This window comes from Pygocentrus nattereri, chromosome 26 (genome assembly GCF_015220715.1).
Source record: "Pygocentrus nattereri isolate fPygNat1 chromosome 26, fPygNat1.pri, whole genome shotgun sequence".
NCBI lineage: Eukaryota > Metazoa > Chordata > Actinopteri > Characiformes > Serrasalmidae > Pygocentrus > Pygocentrus nattereri.
Window position 1 is genome coordinate 21,220,705 of NC_051236.1, and position 20,292 is coordinate 21,240,996.

A 20,292-nucleotide genomic window follows, 5' to 3' on the forward strand; every position below is an offset into this window, starting at 1 on the left:
TTGGCTTGGCTTCTGTAATAAAACTGATTTATAAAATTAAATGTCAGAAATGTATATATTGAAACTCAAACACTGTAAAACTGTCCTGACAAATAGTGAAGTCAGTCGTGTGTAATCAGACGATCAGAATTACGCTGGGGCTTGGTGAATTATGAGTTCAGCACCATGGACAGTTCCTGTTTTGCTGAGAGTCCAGAGCCGTTCCGCTGTGGCTTTAGCTCATCCATCACGATCTGTTCTCTGATAACACACACACACAAACACACACATATACACACACACACACACACACGCACACACACACAGCACAGATCGGTGTCCCTGCAAATCACCAGAAGACAAACAGCCTCTCTTTGCCAACCTCAGCGATGGATTTGTTCAGTGTGTCAGTGGTTAAAGAGTAGTGCTCGCTCTGAACACTGCAGACAGGTTTTCCCTAAAACTCTCAAGCAGCCAAAAAAAAAGAAAAAAAAAGACTAAACATATCTAAAATGACATCAGGAACATGTCCAGGAGTAACAGTGCTGAATGCTTGTCATTTGCCATTTCCTCTCTTGTTATAAGACATGATTCATACTCGTTGAGGAATTTGAATGGATGCATTGGGGGGGGAATCAGAAGCATGATTTTATTACCTGCCTCTGCAGTCTGACTCACTCTTCCAGCATAGATGAGGGCTAGGGTCCAAAGAAGGGAGCGCAGCACCTACACACGTTAAGGGAGCACATAATGCCACAGCTCTGCCTCTTGATATGGCGCAAATATAGATCTGCTAGTATATGAAATTTTCCATTTATCTCAGGGCAACTTCACTGCTGATAAACACATACATTTTCTACTTCTGCTAAGAGATTTTACTCAACCAGGGCTACACTCAGAGCTCTTGAATTTGCTTGATCCTAATCGGTTTCATTTAAAAATCTATTAGATCATAAAGGTGGGTGACGTGGCAAAATTACAGCATCATGATATTTTCATATTTTTGTTATATACAGTGTGTATCACAATAGTTTTACTGAGTTTGCATAGGTTGGAACAGACAGAATGACCCCGTGGAGGCACATTTATTGAAAACAGAGTACATGATTTTTATTTAATGTTTCACATACACTGTGCTGCACTAAACCCAATTACACAGGATCAATTATGCTCTCTTTTTAATGAAATGCAGTGAGTCGGTGCTCTTCAAGCAACCTACTGTGCTCAGGAAAGCAATTGTTAGCATAATGTGACAATTTATCACAATAAGATAAGACACTGTTATATTACATCAACACAGTTTTTGCCAAAAGTAAGAAAAACTGAAGGACAACATTGTGTTGATCTGTCCTGTTTTAAGGTCATACTTCTATAAACTAGGAATAGCTCCATTAGTTTGCATTGAAGTCCCTGTAGTTACTGAATAATAAACCTTTGTATGTAATAAGGCTGGATTATTAAGGGGTTTAATTGAGTAAATTCACTTTAATAGCAATTTCCCCAAATGGGTTCTCTTGAGCAATGGCATCAAAGAACCATTCTGGTTCCTTAAAGAACCTTGAACAAATGAGTGAGTGCAAAGAACCTTCTTAAAAATGAAAGCACCTTCACACAATAATAGTAATAGCTCTATACACTCTCAGACATGAAAGGTACGTTCAATAAAATAAAAAGCCTGGAGACGAGACGGGCTGTATGGTAGGCAATAGAACTTTAAAAACGTGAATGATGATTATGATACAATTATGGTCACTAGCTCAAGGCACTGAAGATGTACCCTTGACCCCAGTGACTAGAGGGGAACCACCCCAGCGACAGTGTAGTATCTTTTTCTAATATTGTAATAAATAATAATAATAATATAAGTTATTACATAATAATAACCTTTTATCTCAATTTAAAATATTATCATGACATTGTGTTTAGCAAAATCAGTCCATGTGTAAGATAATACATGAACACTCTAATTAAAAATAAGGTATAAAACTGTCGCTGGGGCAGTACCCCTCTTGTGACTGGGGTGGTACCCTTAAAGGTACATCTCAGTACCTTCACTCAGGGAACACAATTGTATCGTAATCCATTGAAATTATATTTTCAAAGTTGTATTGACTCCACACGCCCTATCTCATCTCCAGGACTTTTATTATATGTTAAATGTGTGACATACACTTTAAATGTGTGACATACACTACCAATCACTTTCCTGAGCACATTGGATTACTTGAAGAACACAGACTGAATCTGCATTTCATTAAAAAGAGAGCATAAGCATAAACATAAACATAAATGTGTGAATGTGAAACCTTCAATAAAAATCATGTAATCAGATTTGTGAATTTCCCCGTTGTGGGACTAATAAAGGATTATCCTATCTTAAAACAGGTACAAACACATCCAGGGCAGTCGTGGGCTGGAGGTTAGGGAACTGGCCCTGTGACCGGAAGGTTGCCAGTTCGATCCCCAGTGCTGACAGTCCATGACTGAGGTTTCCTTGAGCAAGACACCTAACCCCCACAGCTGGATAGGGATGCCCACAGCTCGGGGCAAGTGTGCTCACTGCCTCCTAGTGTATGTGTTGTTCCACTTCACGGATGGGTTAAATGCGGAGTTGGAATTTGCGAGATTAAAAAAGTATCACTTCAAAAAAATACATCACTTTTTACTTCTGAAAACCTATTTAAAGGTACACAATTGGACCTTAAAACCACTGTTGTATGTTTTAGGGTGTATTTACATTGTTCATACCCTGATAAACAAGAAAACATGCCTGCACAACACCTTTATTTCACAGCGCACATGCATATAGTGTTCTGATCGTGATTTTTAGCTGTAACATATTGGTGCTTATACATTTTGGGGATTCTTTGAAAAAAGACTCCCTTGATAATGTTCTGTATGATGGCACAGCAATCTTCATTCATTTACAGAACATTGTCTTAATAGCCATTGTGCATTTAATTCTTCCTAGAGGTATTGTTGTTGTTGTTGTTTGCTCTGACTGGGTGGTGGACCCTCCAGCTAGCACACTGAGAATGAAAGAATAGCGCTGACACCTTTACTGTGAGCTGTGAAGGTGCTCAGCTCAGGCCAATAACGCACTCAAACAGCTGTATAAACATCAAATAAAGCAAGATGTGAAGCCAGAGCTACTCTGTGTATCTTAAAACATCTGTGGTGAAACTGCTGCTCGTTTGATGGAAATGCAGTGACACTATTTTTAGTTTTATATGGCATGTTGAATGTCGATGAATATGCAATGGATATGCACATCTATTATCATTTCAAGGCTTTTCCTAGAGCCATGTGCTCAAACCAAGAATCATTTAGGACAAATGTGCAGATTCCAAACTCAAAAACATTTTTTAAAAATAAAACCAGCCTCCAATCCCACTAATAGACATAAAGCTGGGCATATAAGCCTGTAGAGTGGCAGCTTTCTTAAATAAAGGGGGCTTTAGCTTCTAATGTAGTTATCATTCCTGCCTCGTCAAGGGGCTCGAGCATACCCTCCAAAACATTACAGAGGACTACTTGTGTTTTAAACATGTGACTTGAGAGAGTGAGAGAGAGAGAGAGTGAGTGAGAGAGAGAGAGAGAGTGAGAGAGAGAGAGAGAGTGAGAGAGAGAGAGAGTGAGTGAGAGAGAGAGAGAGTGAGAGAGAGAGAGAGAGAGAGAGAGAGAGAGAGAAAGAGGGGGCAGCAAAGAAGCAATGCAGCCGTGGCGATCAGCCTCTATGCATTGAAATGTGGTCCCCTCGCACACAAACACACACGCGCGCGCAAACACACGCAGACACACACAGGGACGACGATGCAGAGCAGGAGGGTCAAGCAGAGCAGCGCTGTCTCGGACTTTTATGAGGGAATATTAAAGCTCCGGCTATAGGCATTACGCACCGTGCAGCACTGCGGTCTATCGCAGCTCCGCGCGCAACCTCCCAGTCCTCTCGCGCTCAAAGGATTCGTTTCAGCTCCGCTCACGACCAAAAGGTCGTTCTAGGCGCGTGCAGGAGCTGCTGGGGGGACAGTCGGACAGCCCCGCTCGCGCTGCACAATGGGAGCAGTGTGTTACCCAAGTTCGTCAGTGGACTAGGGCACCGGCGCGGACTGACCGACTTTTTCCCTCCCTGGTTCGGCTTGTGCTCCTGTTCCCTCTGCACGCGCGCCCTGGTATTTCTGAAGCCGAACACTGGATGAAGTTGGGAAGCAGCGACCGTGTGGACGTTTCAGCGGAGAATGGGCCGAGCTCGGGGCAAGTTTACAGGCTGCTCGTTGTTGGGGTGAGTTATTAACAGCTGTATTAACACGCTGTAAGCATCTCCCGAGTCCAGTCCTGCCTGTGAAGCTGGTCGCGGGGTGCTTTAGTGAGTTTGTGCTGCAGAATGTGCTGCCTTTAGTCTGTCATGTAGCCACATGAGGGACGGGCAGCGCACAGCGGCGCATTAAGCCTATTACACGCAGTACCTGAGCTGCTGAGCTACAACTCTAATCCCGCAAGAACATTCAGCTATTTATGATGCCATGTGATGCTATTTGATGGGTCATATGTATTTTCTCTCTCTCTCTCTCTCTCTCTCTCTCTCTCTCTCTCTCTCTCTCTCTCTCTCTCTCTCTCTCTCTCTTCCTCTCCCTCCCTCTCTCTCTCTCTCTCTCTCTCTCTCTCTCTCTCTCTCTCTCTCTCTCTCTCTCTTCCTCTCCCTCCCTCTCTCTCTCTCTCTCTTCCTCTCTATCTATCCTCTCTCTCCCTCTCTCTCTTTCCCTCTCTCCAACTCTCTCTCCCTCTCTCTCTCTCTCTCTCACTCTCTCTCCCTCTCTCTCTCTCTCTCTCTCTCTCTCTCTCACTCTCTCTCCCTCTCTCTACCTCTCTCTCTCTCCCTCTCCCTCCCTCTCTCTCTCTCTCTCTCTCTCTCTCTCTCTCTCTCTCTCTCTCTCACTCACTCACTCAATTTCCCAGTTTCTCTCTCTCTCTCTCACTCAATTTCCCAGTTTCTCTCTCTCCCTCTCTCTCTCTCTCTCTCTCTTTCTCTCTCAAATCACTAAATTACTCACTCGCTCATTTATTCATTCGCTCTATTATTCTCATGCCCCCATCTCTCTCTCTCTCACTCACACACACAATTTCCTAATTTCTCTCTATGTATGCCTCTATATATCTCAAATCATTCACTCACTCACTCACTTATTCTTTCATTCTTCTCTATCATTCCCTTGCTATCTCTCTCTCTCTGTTGCGCGCGCACACACACACACACACACACACACACACACACACACACACACACACACACACACTCAATTCCCTAATTTCCCTCTCTCTCTGCCACTATATCAGTCACTCACTCTCATTTATTCTTTCACTCTATCATCCTCTATCACTCCCTACCCCCTCCTCCTCATTCTCTCATTTATTAGCTCGTTCATTTGCTCATCTCCCTCTCTCTCCCTCTCTCTCTCTCTCTCTCTCTTTCTCTGTCTCCTGTTTTTCACTCACTCATTCTGTCTCGCTCTGTTTCTCTTTCACCCTTTCACTTCTCTCCCTCTCTTTCTTTCTCACTTGATCGCCCCCTCACTCATTTACTCTCTCACACATACATGCTGTCTCACACTGACTCATATTTTCTCTCTCTCTCTCTCTCTCTCTCTCTCTCTCTCTCTCTCTCTCTCTCTCAGAGTTTGTTTATATTTCTCCAGGGGCCCAAGTACCCCAGCAGTGATGAGCTCTGAGCTGACTAGTGTCGAGTGTTAGTGATGCATGGAGGACCAGCTTCAAGCAATTCACAAACTATTTGTCCAGTGATTGACTAATTTAAATCTTTGCCTTTAAGCCTCAATGAAAGGCGTCACAGATCAGGTCGTTTTGCTGGCTTGGAGGAATCTGAATATGCTTTCATACCAAGAAAATCAACTTTATGAGTCACTGCACAGAGAAACAACTGAAAAGGGTAGAACTGAATGAATGTTGAGGCCAGAGCGCACCAACAAAACAGTCTGAAGCTAACAGAAAAAGAGGTCTGTGATCATCTTCAGAATGCCCAGAAAATGAAACCATGAACCAAATGAACCAGAGTGAATGAGGAGAAAACACAAGATCATGCCTTACCAAGGTATAGCCATGCATTATGATCTCATTCCCACACCTTACTATGTCATGGCCACGCATTAGAATCTTACTCCCACACCTTAATAAGTCATGGCCATGCATTCGGATCTCATTCCCACACCTTACTAACTCATGACCACGCATTAGAATCTCATTCTCACACCTTACTAAGTCATGGCCATGTAATAGAATCTCATTCCCACACCTTACAAAGTGATGACCACACATTAGGATCTCATTCCCACACTTCACTAAGTCATAGCCACACATTAGAATCTCATTCCCACACCTTACTAAGTCATGGCCATGCATCAGAATCTTATTCCCACACTTTACTAAGTCATGGGCATGCAATAGAATCTCATTCCCACAACTTACTAAGTGATGATCACGCATTAGGATCTCATTGCCACGTTTCACTAAGTCATGGCCACACATTAGAATCTCATTTCCACACTTTACTAAGTCACGCCCATGCATCAGAATCTCATTCCCACACCTTTCTAAGTTGTGGCCGTGCATCAGAATCTCATTCCCACACTTTATCAAGTCATGGCCATGCATTAGGATCTCTTTCCCACACCTTACTAAGTCATGGCCATGCATCAGAATCTCATTCCCACACTTTATCAAGTCATGGCCACACATTAGAATCTCTTTCCTACACCTTACTAAGTCATGGCCATGCATTAGGATCTCATTCCCACACCTTACTAAGTCATTGTCACACATTATTTTTATTTGTACAGGATGTCACCAGCAGGGCTCTGTACAGTGTACATTATGTAAGTTCAGAGTGTGAAAGGGCCTATATTGGGGAAAACTAGTTTCCCGTGCTTTTCTGAATTGTAAGTTGAAATTTGATGTAACATGTAATCACCGTAGAAGTTTCAGAACATGCTGTTCACATCCCAGTATGGAAACTAAGTTGCAGAAACAGCTTATTTAGAATTTTGATTTGTAATTTTGTTTTTGTGACATCATGAAAACCAGCACATTATCATATACCCCCATCCTCACTGTACAGCAGTTAAGCTCCTCCCATTCACACTGAAGTTGTAAGGACTGTTTCAGCCCAAGCTGCTTTCTGAATGAGGCGCAGTTCAGGGCAGCCATTCAGAAGAGAAGTCATACATCAGTCTATTGCACAGTAACAAAAACAGTCTGTTATATACTAGTGAATAAAGAGAGGTTGGAACGTGGAAATGTAATGAATTTGCATCTGTTCCTGGTACTGATTGTGGAGAAGAATAAAACACAAGAAAAAGATAGGATTTGGGCCTTTTGAGTGCAAATGGTGGAACAGTTCTTGCTGAAAGTATTGTGTTGCTGTGTGTGATTTCTATGAGGAATGGACAGAAGAGTATAATCATAGATCTTGCATGCTGTGTTTATTGGCAGAGTGGTGTATGATACACAGATCTAGTCAAATATTATGAGGTGTATCGGCTTGGTTTGTCACAGATGGAGCGACCGTGCTGCAGCACACTGCTCGCGAGGCTCTGGCCAATGGAAAGAGCATGGCAGCCAATGCCCTGTGAGGATTTTAGCAGAGCGCTGTTATAGTCCTGTTTATTACCCACAGCGGGCTCACTGTTCAGCATCCTCCTGATCCAGCCTCAAAGCCTGCACAATACAGGGCTTTAAAGCATGATGTGAATGTTCTGTTCTTTTAGACATGTGTGTGTACGTGTGTGTGTGTGTGTGTGTGTGTATATGTGATTTCTTTAAAAGGCTCTTTCAGCTAATTCATATAGAGGATGTTACAGATTGTGCGTGTTTTGTGCGTTTGTTTTATGGATTGCTGCTGTTGGCTGTTTAGATACAGGTGTACAGTTGGTCTAGTCTGGTTGTGATCTGTGTAATTGTAGAATAGTAGAAGGTACAGTACACAGTGAGGGCAGATAATTGTAGAGGCCTGTTCACAACCTTCTCTGTTAAATCTGTTTCAGTTTGATGGCACAACCATTGTCTGTCTCACTCTCTCTTTCTTTCTGTCTGTCTCTCTATCTCTCTCCCTGTTTTTCTCTTTCCCTTTCTGTTTTTCTCTCCATCTTCTCTCTGTCTTTCTCTCTCTACCTTCCTTGTCCTCTGTCTCGCCTTACCCTCTCATTCTTCTCTCTTTTTGGTCCCTCTCTCTACCTTCCCCCTCTCCCTTCCTCTCTCTCTCTGTCTCTCTCTTTGTCTCACACAGTCACTCTTTATGTCTCTCTCTTTCTGTCTCTCTCCATTTATCTGACTTCACACAGTTTTTCTCTCTCTCTCTCTTTTGGTCAGTATGTCTTTCTGTCTCTCTTACTACATTTTTATCGCTCTCTCTCTTTCTGTCTGTCTGTCTGTCTCTGTCTTTTGGTCAGTATGTCTTCCTGTCTCATTGCTTTTTTCATCTCTCTCTCTCCTTCTCTCTCTCCCTCTCTCTTTCTCTCTATCTCTGTCTCTCTCTGTCCCGCTCTTGCATTCTGTTTCTCTTTCTTTCTGTCCCTCTCTCTGTCTGTCTGTTTGTCTATCTTTCTATCTCTCTTATTGCCTTTTTCCCATCTCTCTCTCTCTCTCTCTCTCTCTCTCTCTCTCTCTCACATTCTTATTTGCTTTCTTTCTGTCAATCTCTCTCTGTATCTGTCTGTCTGTCTGTCTGTCTGTCTCTCTCTAAAGTCCCTCTCTCACATTCTCTTTTGCTTTCTTTCTGTCCGTCTTTCTCTGGATCTGTCTGTCTGTCTGTCTGTCTATCTGTCTGTCTGTCAGAAGATTACAAGAGCAACATGTACAAACATCAGTATCTAATGTTGCCCACTTTTCCTGAGTGACTCTTTCAGCCCGTCCAAATGCGTAGATGTAGCCAGAGATCAAAAGCCACAAGAGCCAAACAAATATCCCCTCTTAGTGAAGTGAATGTGGCACAGCATGCCCCTGTGGAGCCGTTTTCTTCAAATGGCTATCTACAGGTAAAGTGGCTCCCTAACAAGTCCTCAGATTAATGAATGACTCATGCATGAAGGCTCTACTGCAGCTATTGTAACACATCAGAAATCCCAGGGCAAGTGAGTGATCGGTTGAACATGCAGCAGGAAGACAGGCCTGAGCATGAGAGGGGCTTTGTGCTGAGCAGCCATAGCCCATTATTTTATGATAATGAGGAAAACTGGCAGATCACTGAATCCATCCTGACTCTGGGCCTCATGCAAGGCATACGAGAGAACAGAGGGGCTTAGGGAGATTGGCTCACTGATTACAGCTTTAAAACAGAGACCTCCAGGAACACGGCATCATTATAAAAAACGGATGCAAGGTAGATCCAGACACCCTTTTGACCACAAACTTTGATGAGAGCATAAACAGCTAATAACATCTAGAAAAAGTAAGAAGCTTGTGTCTCTGGGCTGCCATTAGCATTACTGAATAATAATAACAATTCTGAAAAATGAAAGCACTGAAATGGTTCTTTAGAGCTATGCTACAGAAGAACCCTTTTTGGTTCCCTAAAGATCCTTTCAAATGGTTGTCTTTTTTTTGTAAATGAGATGAGGTGAGGTAAGTGTGAAGATTTTGTTAAACGTTTAAAAACTTCCACATAATGTAGATCCGGGGTGTCCAGTCTTTTCCGCAAAGGGCTGGTGTGGCTGCAGGTTTTCATTCCAACAAAGCAGGAGGTCACCTGATGAAATGTTTGAAGACTAAGACCAACTAATTAAACGTAAGAAAGTAGAATCAGGTGTGCTCCTGTTTGTATGGACTGAAAACCTGCAGCCACACCGGCCCTTTGCGGATAAGACACATTTTCAGTTTATGTTCAGGTGACATGTATTGCTATCTAGCTGTGTAGGACCACATCACACATGATGTGTCTTCAGCTTCCTCGTTGCTGACCTCAAAAACCATTTGTAGCTTTTCAGCACATATCTTTCAGATTTTTTTTGTTTTTCTGAAGCCTGATGAAGTTTAAAATTACCACAATGTCTGTAGTTGCATTTTCAAAATGAAACCACAGAGGTGTGGGAATGGGAAGGTATCTAAAGCTAAATTTCTGCTTTGATTGGATCTACTTGACTGTTATGGCCTCTGATTGGCTACTACTACAACAACAACAGCAACAGTGTAGAAAAAATGTCTGCTGAACATTCATCTGTTCATGCAGAACCCTGCAGCTGACATCATGGTTGATTAGTGTAGTGGTTAACACCTTTGCCTTCTACGCTGTAGACTGGGGTTCAATCCCAGGGCAAGCACCCTACACTATACCAATAAGGGTCCTTGGGCAAGACTCCTAATACCACCTTGGCCTACATGTGTAAAATGATCAAATTGTAAGTCGCTCTAGATAAGAGCATCAGCAAAATGCCATAAATGTAAATCCCATGTAAATACAACTTCATTTCCAAGAAAGTTGGGGAAGCTGTACAAGATGTAAATAAAAACAAAATGCCGTAATGTGCAAATCATTTAAACCCTGTGTAGTACAAAGACAACATGTTGAAACTGAGAAATGTTATTGTTTTTTGAAAAGCATTTGCCCATTTAGAATTTTATGCCAACAACATGTGTCAAAAAAGTTGGGATGGGGCAACAAAAAGCTGCTAAAGTTGTGAAATGCTAAAAAAATTAAAAAACACCTGGTGGCTGATTGACAACAGGTCAGTAACGTGATTGGGTATAATCTTTCAGAATCTTTCAGAAGTAAAGATGGGGAGGGGTTCACCACTCTGTAAAAAACTGCATGATAAAGTAGTGCAACGATTTAATAGGAACATTTCTCAACATAAAATAGCAAAGAATTTTTGCTTTTCATCATTTAGGTTACATAATAACATTAAAAGAGAAATCTCTGTATGCAATAGACAAGGTCAAAAACCAATATTTGATGGCCATGATCTTTGGGCCCTCAGGTGGCTCTGCATTAAAGACAAACATGATTCCTTAGTGAAAATCACTGCATGGACTCAGAAACACTTCTGAAAATCATTGTCTGTGAAAACAGCTTGTCGCTGCATCCACAAATGCAAGTTAAAACTTTAAAATGCAAAGAAGAAACCAGATTTAAACAGGAGACACTGAAACACTAGAAACACTGCCACCTTCTCTGGGACCACTCTCATTTAAAATGGACTGAGCTGAAGTGGAAAAGGGTCCTGTGGTCAGACAAATCAACATTTGAAATTCTTTTTGGAAATCATGGACACTGTGTCCTCCAGGCTGAACACCACTCAGCTTGTTATGAGTGCACAGTTCAAAAGCCAGTATTCATGATACTATTGGGGTTCATTAGTGCACATGGCGATGAGTGATGTGCACATCTGTGAAGGTACCCTTAATGTTTTGGCAACATATGCTGCCATCCATCCAGGGAAAACCTTATTTAATTCAGCAAGACAGTGTCAAACCACATTCTGCAAGTATTACAACAGCATAGCGTATTAAACAATCAGCCATCAGCCCAGACCTGTCACTCACTGACAACATTTGATGCATTATGAAATGAAAAATGTGACAAATGAGCCCCTAAACTGATGAGCAGCTGAAATCCTATATCAAAAATGGGAAAACATTTCACTTTCAAAGCTACAGCAGTTGGTCTGCTCAGTTCCCAAATACTTACAGAGTGTTGTTAGAAGAACAGGTGATGAAACACAGTGGTAAACATGCCCCCATCCCAACTTTTTGGAATGTGTTGTTGGCATCAAATTCAAAATGGGCATATATTTTTCAAAAAACAATACGATTTCTCACATTTGATATGTTGTCTTTGTACAACTTTCAATCAAATATACAGTTTAAATGATTCGCACATCATAAGATTTTATTTTTATTTACATTTTTTCACTGGAAATGGAGTTATAAAAAAGTCCTTACTGCTTGTTTACTGGCAAGCTTCACACACCCTCACACAACAGACAGCAACTCCTGGAGTTTGCAAAGTGACTGTTCAGTTTTATAGCCATGTTGAAAAGACACTGAATTTCAGGATCGTATTCTTGCTCAAACTAATACAGCAGAACCAGTCAGAACAGAATGTGCATGCTGACCAATCAGAACACATTAGGCTCATCGGGAGGAGGGGCTTAAAGACACAAGAGCTCTAACAGACCTTTCTTTCCTGGGAGTGAATAGGGATGTACAGTATGGGAATAATACTGTTTTTGGAAGCATGTAAATCTATTCCCTTAGACCCCAAAAACAGAATTATAAACATTGAAAATAAGAATAATAGATCATAGATACATTTAAAGAGTATTAGCCTAATTTCTTGCTTTTTTTTAAGACTCTATGACCCAGCGCATGTTTGAGTAACATGTTTTGTGAACAAATCTTGAAAGTTTTAACTTGCACTGAAAACAGCCAGCTCCTTCAGTACATTCCCTTCAGATGGTCTATTGTTTACACACACATAATATGCTCAAACTTGAACCAGCTATTCTTAAGATTTATATCCAACGTGTCACAAAATAACCTTAATAGTCTTGTTTTAGGAGGATGCTCTAGGCCTCTTGCACTAGGTCTTGTTGGTCCCATTTGAAGCAAGACCTATGTGTGCTTTGCTGAGATTTATAGGTGCTTTTTCCCTTGCACTTCCCTAAGCCACACAGTGATATGTGGCCAAATAAAACTGCAAAAGTGAGAATTTTACGAGCAGGAGAGCAATAATTAAAATGGTATCTTTTTCATTTACCCCCCATCCGCATTTCAAGAGGGCTTTTTATAGAACCGGTAATCAATTCTTTGTTGTGTTTTATTCAGCCTACACACATTTTAATTAAATAACCCCTCAGTTTAATGGTCATGGTTAATTGATGAAATCCGCTCTGAACCTTAAGCCGTACATGCAGGTTGGTTGCCTTGACACTAAATCACACTAGCCATAAAGCTGAATTTACATACGCCTCAGGATGATGATGCAATCTGGATTATTGACACAAAGAGAGGCTCAGGTAATCATCTGAATTACTAGGTTGCCATTTTTCCAAAAGATCAACAGCACATGTTAATTTACCATTGTAATATGTGAGTCACGTGCTGAATAGCAGAAAACAGTACACATGCAGGCAGACAGACACAGGGGTAATCCATTATCTAGAACCAAAAGAGCAGAGCAAGAGTGAAAACCATGAGAAATATCTGAAAACTACAAAATAAGAGAACAACTAAGAAATGGCCAGAGGAAAAGCAGGACACATGCACACAAAGAAATAAACCAGACAATATGGTAGCTATACTAAAGGCAATGAATGCAGAACTAGCTAAAGGTGTGTTTGATGATGAAAGGGTGGAGCTAGGGTGGAGCCAGAGCCAGAGTGGACCAATCAAGTACAGTCTACATTGTTGCCTATTCATGTAACAGTGAATGAGAAAAAGCTGAAGAGTGAATGGAAAATAACAATGTTAATTAAAGAGTTAATATTGTGCCAGAAGTTTAAAATAAAATAATAAAATCCACAAGTAAATTGCTAAATTTAGGAAAAAAAGTGTGTGAGGAAGTACACACACAGTCATTGTGTGGAAGGCAGGCACCCTGGACAGGTCACCTGTCTGTTACAGGGCAGACACACAAACATTTACATTCATACAAACACACACACACACGCACAGGCATACACACTGAGGGGTAATTTAGCATCTCCTATTGGCCTAACTTAATGTCTTTGGACTGTGGGAGGAAACCTATCCAAACATAGGGAGAACATGCAAACTCCACACAGAAAGGATCCTGGTCACCTGGCCAGGGAATCAAACCCAGGCCCTTCTTGCTGTGAGCCAACAGTACCCACTGTCCGTGAGTACAAATAATGAAAGTTAAATTAAACTTAATTTTCAAAAGATTACTGCTCATTTTTACTCATTCTGATATAAATATACCACTCATTTTGCTGGTCTGCTGGAATCTTTTTTCTGTATATTTTCTGTGTATTTTTCTGGAATTGCTTTATGCTTCTGAAATCTTTTTTTCGCTTCCAACTTTTGGCACTTTTTCACACGGAGCGGGTCTTACAAGAAGGCCCTGCACTCTCTATTGGTCAGTGGGTGTTTCTGTCCATTCTGTGAGAGAACTCAACACTATGGGTCTGAAATGATGTGTAGCTGTCAAGAAGATATGACTGAGAAAGGAAAAAAAAAAAAAAAAAAGAAAAGTAAAAGAAAACTTGCTGTTCTCAAAACAAAAAGAAATTAACTTCTTTTCTAAATGACTGGCCCTAGAGTCTAGACCTCAACATCACTGAACCATTTTGGGATTGCTTGGATTGTGAAACCCAGAAAATGCACCCAATGTCTAACTTTGGAGGTGTGAAAAAATCCCGGTTTCTTTGAAAATTCACGCTTTCTTTGAAAAGTCAAAAGCAAGTCTCATGAAAAGAATGGATGTTGTAACAAAGATAGAGTGTGGACACAGTGAGCATTTTGAATTTTAGGTTTATTTGTTGAGGTTTTTGTGTAACTTTTTGGTTCCTCGAAGATGCTTGCCTTGTACAGGTGTATGAACAGCCTTGCATTGTTATAGACCCCTTACATTATGAGAAATTTCAAAGAACTTTAAAAAAGGGTTCTTTACACTGGAACATTGCATATCAATTATAAAAAGGGTCATTTAAAAACATCCTTTTATGGGGTTCTTTAGATATCTGTAGTATCACTCCAAAGAACACTTTTTGGAATCTTTATTGTCGAGTGTATAGTCTAGTATACACTTGCCTTTATTCAGTTTTCATCTGAGCTCTGAGGATGATTCTTGTCTCTGAAGCTACCTGTCCTCCATCTCTCAGAAGGGCAGCAAGATTAGACAGAATATCCGATATAGTATCACACAAAGGGTCTGACTCCCATGTTCCGTTCATTATAACAGCTTCATATCTGTTTTATTGCCTTTCTGCTGGAATATTCTCTTTGATACATAACAAACATTACTACCATGCAACTTCTTTGTACGTATCTTTTTCGCGCTCATCTGTAATATATAAATAATTATGACTCGGAGTCATATTATTTTACAAAGCAGTGCGTTGCTTTGGCACCCAGTGAAAGGTATTGTTTACTGTCGTGGGCTAGATGATAAGAGAGCTAATTAGGAGTGAGAACCCCTTACTCAGCAGATAAGGCAGGATGTAAAGTTTAGCACTTCCTGGAGCCGTCTTTGAAGATGGTTTTGGGGATGGCTTGGAGACAAGCTTCAGAATGGCAGAATTACAAATTGGATCCTGTTGAAGAAACCTTTTAATCAGCCCCCCTCCCCACCCTCCTCATACCCACAAAGCCCTCCACCCACACTCCTCAGACACACTTGGGGAAGGGAGTTTCACAAAAAAAAAAAAAAAAGGTAGTGTCATTTGCATACTTCCAGTAGAGTCAGTCGAGGCTCTGCACTGTGGTGAGGCTTTCATACGAGAGCCTTGAACAGATGCTTGGAGTCCAACTTGCCCCCACACACTTCAGCCTGTTCTCTAATTATAATTCGAGGAAAGGCCTTGGAGAACTAAGGTTTGAGTTCCCAAATCTCATCATCACAACCTTCTTAAGGCCATTTGGAGAAGTAATACATTTTTGTGCAGTCAATCTGACACTTGAACAAATGCATATCTCTTATACAGGGTTTAACTAAAGTCCCAGTAGAAGCTGGTAGGTCCTGAGTGGCCAGAGCTGTTCATGAGCATTGGACACCATTGACTTTGTAGGAAAATTGAGAGAGATGCATTAATGCATTGTTGTTTATGAACTGTTGGTCCGGTTGAAAATTTGATTAAGGTCTGTCTGGCTTCAACATCAATAACCTTTTTGTCTTGTGTGGCACAATGAATGGTAGCACACTCATCATCTCCACTGCTGAATACATTAACATATTACTTTAATGGCTAAGAATACATTTCACTGCAGTAAACAATGTGAGGTCATGTCAGTTTACCCAGAAAATACTCTTTGTATTTGAATCCAGGCAGACTTGTTGTTTGTGGATTGAGTGAAGAAGCCTAGGCACGGTCCCATAAAGCTCTGACCCATTTAGATACACACAGAAGGGATTGCCCTAAATCCATGTTAAATAATTGTATTGATTATTAATATGCACAAGCTTTATGTAATGTTTGTGTAATTTTAAATGACTATTTTCACAGTCTGTGAAATGCACATTCAGTCCACTTTTTAGTTATTAATTTTCAGTCAAAATAGCCATTTTTTTAGAACATATTAATTTTTCAGGAGATATTTCTGAGGAGATTAGATATAAAATAATTCACTTGCATAAGGTGAGAAAGTCAAAGCAAGAGAGAGAGAAGAAAATCAAGCTCCACTCTTGCTTCAAATCTGAAAAATTCACAGGTATTTCTGTCCATCCTTCCACTGTGGGAAGACAATGCTATAAGTTTGAAAAGATGTGTGGCTGACATGAAGCTGTTACTGAGAAAAGAAAATAGATACAAAAGAAAATCAATTGACTGGCCACCCCAGAGTCCAGACCTCAACATCATTGAATGTGTTTTGGGTTACTTAGACAGAGAGAAGTAGAAAATACAACCAACTTCTAAGACTGAACTCAATGCCTATTTTGACTGGATATTCCATAAATGAAGGGTGGTCTCTGACTTTTGCAGAGTGCTGTATGTATTAAATCCCAACACATACAGTATCCAGTTACATTGTTACACATTTGTTTGCGTCAAGTTATCCCCCATTTCTGTCCTTGTCTTCTTTACCTCTTGTAAAGTTCATATACAGTACAAATTCCTATATCAAGTACGTACTGTCTTCCAAATGATTTAAAATTTCAGCCAAGCAGACTCTTCCTTTGTAGTTGCTCTTTTTTCCAGATGAATTCCGAACTTTCTCTGGCTGTGTTTAATCTAAAATGCCTGTCTCACAGTGACTTAATGAATGCAACTAGTTATTATGCTCCCAGAACAAAACGGTATACTGTTTAAAACAAATTGTCTTTTTGTCATTTTGACAGCCATTTATATAAAATGCATCCCTCTTATTACTAGAAATAGCTGTAGTCTCAAAATGATTCGTCCCTCCAGGAAAGCACATAGGACCTTGTCATAGTTACCATTTACATGACAAATTACAATGCGTTTCTATAGCCAGTGGAAACCTTGCAGGTTTGGGCACAAATGCTCTTGAAACACAGAGTTAAAATGAAAAATTGTGTGTCATGAAGCAAGGCTAAGATGATCATACATTTCTGTCTTTTGAATTTTCACTCCATAAATTACCCTTGAGAATACCTTAAAAACTTTGTATTTTTCTGGATTTTCTCCTGCACTTTTGAGTGTTATCTATCATGTGATAAGATAATTGTTGCTTCATTAATTTTGGATGATGCTTTGTGCACTAACCACCCCTCCCCACCCCCCCGTTTTTAATCTCTTGTGCTTAAAACAGGCTCTGATTGCTTCTCTCCTGCTCATTCACGTATTCACAAAGAACCTTCACTGTATCCAATGTTACTTTATTACTTTATTTTTCTTGTACTTATATGTCTGCACTTCATCTGGAGAACCATAGTTCATCCCACTCACAAGCATATTTAACTTTTCTGGGTTGCTCAGAACATTGTACAAACAAAATTGCCCTTTTATTGCAGCACAGTCCAGCCTACGGGTATTTCTGGCTGCTGGTTTACACAATTATCTGTGTGTGGATCCTCTAGTGCACTTCACGCTTTCACATTCGCTAACAAAAACACATTACTGCCCAATTACAAATGTTTCACTTGTCCTGTAAAGATTATGGCTATACATTTAAATCAGGAGGAATCAGTTTAACAGTGGTGGTTGTGGAATAATCCCTTGTAAAGTCAGAATGACATGTTAATTAACCAAAATAATAGGCAAAATCCTGCTCCCATTGTATATTTGTGGAGTTCTTATGATTATATTGGGTTAATATGCAAACCAGCTTGAAATGAATAGAGGCTGTGCATAGATAAATAATTACACATTCAGTTTAAGTGCATTTTGAGAATGAGCAAAAAGTGTGAGGCTGTGCCAAGAGGAGGATTTCCATGTAAGCTACATCTTGCAAATAGCCTTGTTTGTGTAGTCTTATTTCAAGAGAATTTAAAGTCTCTAACAGAAATTTGCTGAAAAGGCATATTGGTCGCCTCAGGATTAGCTCTGAGTGTGTTAACCGAAAACATGGAAAACTGTAAGTTTTAATAGGACTGTTGCTAAAACTGTATATACCTATATGCTTGTAGTGGTGCTGTGTTGTTGTGTTTGTTAAAAGCTAGCGTGTCATATGATGTTGTTTTGTCTTCCCTTGCCAGCGTTACTCAATTTGCTGAGCAAATGAGTTTGTATGGATTGATGAATATGTGCAGGTATATTTCAGGCTGTTTTTGGTATGCTTACACACGGATGAGACTTGCCAATTGGTGGCAGATGCTGTGGGCCAGCTTGAGGTGAAGCTGAAGTGGAAAACAGGAGTAATGAGTGGTCATCTTATTGCCTCTCATAGCTTATTTTTCACTTCAGTTTAACTGCAGTCATGTGCGCTTAGTAAAAGAATTATGCATAATCGCAATCTAGCATACTTCAGAACAGTGATTATTTTCTGAGCAAAGAATGCATAGCATTATCCAGAAAGCATGGCATCAGAGCAAAGGTGTTTATAGTACTGTGAAAAAATCAAGCTGTGCAAGCTGTTAATTTTTCAGCACCAGAAAATTCACAGTAAAAAAATATATGTATACAGAAAACATCTAAATAATAAAAACATTTAAGTATATTGTATGTCCACCCATGTCCACACCTTTCACACCTCCTAAGTTCAGTGTTAGAAGTTGGTCACGTTTTCTTTTTTTGCTTTTCATGATTCAAGTAAAGCCAAACATGTTCAGTGATGTCAAGGTCTGGACTCTGGAGTGGTCACTGTTCAGCAGGTCATTTGTTTGATTTTTCTAGTTCTTTGTTTTCTTTTCTTAGTAATGGCTTCATGAGAGCTAGACATGCTTTCAGGCCCATAGCTTTGAGCAGTCTGGTTTTTGAATGATTTTTTCAGATCTGAAGCAAGAATGAAACTTTTTCATATTTTTTAATCAGTTCAAACATCTCCACACTTTATAATACTGTAACGTTTCACAGTAGTAGTTATATGGAAACACTGTCGTGCACCTATTATGTAATTTCTTAAAATCTGACATATAGCAAATTTTCTCCAGAAATGTTTACTAAATTCTCAATAGAACTAACATTTAGAAACCATTAAAAACACAATTAGAAGCTCAAATTGAATGACAATGCTGCATTCTTGGGAGCAACATGTAAACAGTGATTTGGCACTAGAGCAGAGGACCACTGGATTGCAGCATAAGACAGAGGAGCAGTAAGCCAGAACAAGTGGTTGTTGAAATGCAGAGGTAGCTGGCATTTGAAAGGCCCCTTGTTCTGTGGCTCACCGTAGCATTGAAGTGTGCTGCGTTGTGGGATCCCCACTGAGAGGCTGTTGTGTTCCATTGGAGCCGGCTCATCGTTATTCATGGAAGAGAACGGACGTCTACGTTGAAGAATTAGATGTCATGCAGCAAAAAAGGCCTGCTTTTAAGTCTGCTGTAATCACAGCGGAAGCATTGTAGCCCACATTGAAACTGTGTTCAGCCTGTTATGGATCTGCTTATCAGTCCATTACATTGTAGGGTTCTTTGGGAGATGAGAGCTTGGAGGCATGCAAAAAGGCTTCAGTAAAGGACAACAGCTGACCATTAATAACTTCCACATCTTTCTGATGCAATTTAAACATGGGTTTGAACATGTTATCGGACAGGGACGTTTGGCACAAGACAGCGCTATTACCATGTGTTCTTTTTGAGTGGATTGAATTATGGTCATACAAGTGCTCTCATGAATTATAATGTTAATTACAATCTTAATACTGAAACACCAAGCATTAATGTACACTATTCTATTTGGCCCATTTGTGATATTCTGTGGCTAGAGTCACTTAGTGTTTAGCTATAGTTAAAAGCCCTATAATCAGAAAGCTTTCAGAGCTAAATTACATGTAAATGAATGCTACTCTCATCAACATCAATTAAATAAGCCTACAAAATACTAAACCCCAGAATGGATAACGGGCATGCTAAAATACCAGAATCTGCTGCTAATTTATTCAGTCCAGTTTCAGACACATGAAAACGGTCATGCCTATGGTAATGTAAAGGGGGGGGGTTAACCCAAATGACCCTGTTTGTAGTTGCTAATAAACTCTGTATGCATCCTCATACATGCTACACCACAC

At 40.4% G+C, this 20,292-nt stretch overlaps 1 protein-coding gene across 2 annotated transcripts in view; it reads left to right on the plus strand.

Annotated features, from left to right (window-relative positions):
* Positions 1 to 3,676: 3,676 nt before the first annotated feature.
* Positions 3,677 to 20,292, plus strand: part of brinp3a.2 (bone morphogenetic protein/retinoic acid inducible neural-specific 3a, tandem duplicate 2) — a 54,294-nt gene continuing 37,678 nt past the window's right edge. For both annotated transcript variants that reach the window (XM_017718869.2, XM_017718863.2), the window contains exon 1: positions 3,677 to 4,261. The gene's annotated coding sequence lies outside the window, so the exon portion shown is untranslated. The remainder of the gene's footprint in view (positions 4,262 to 20,292) is intronic.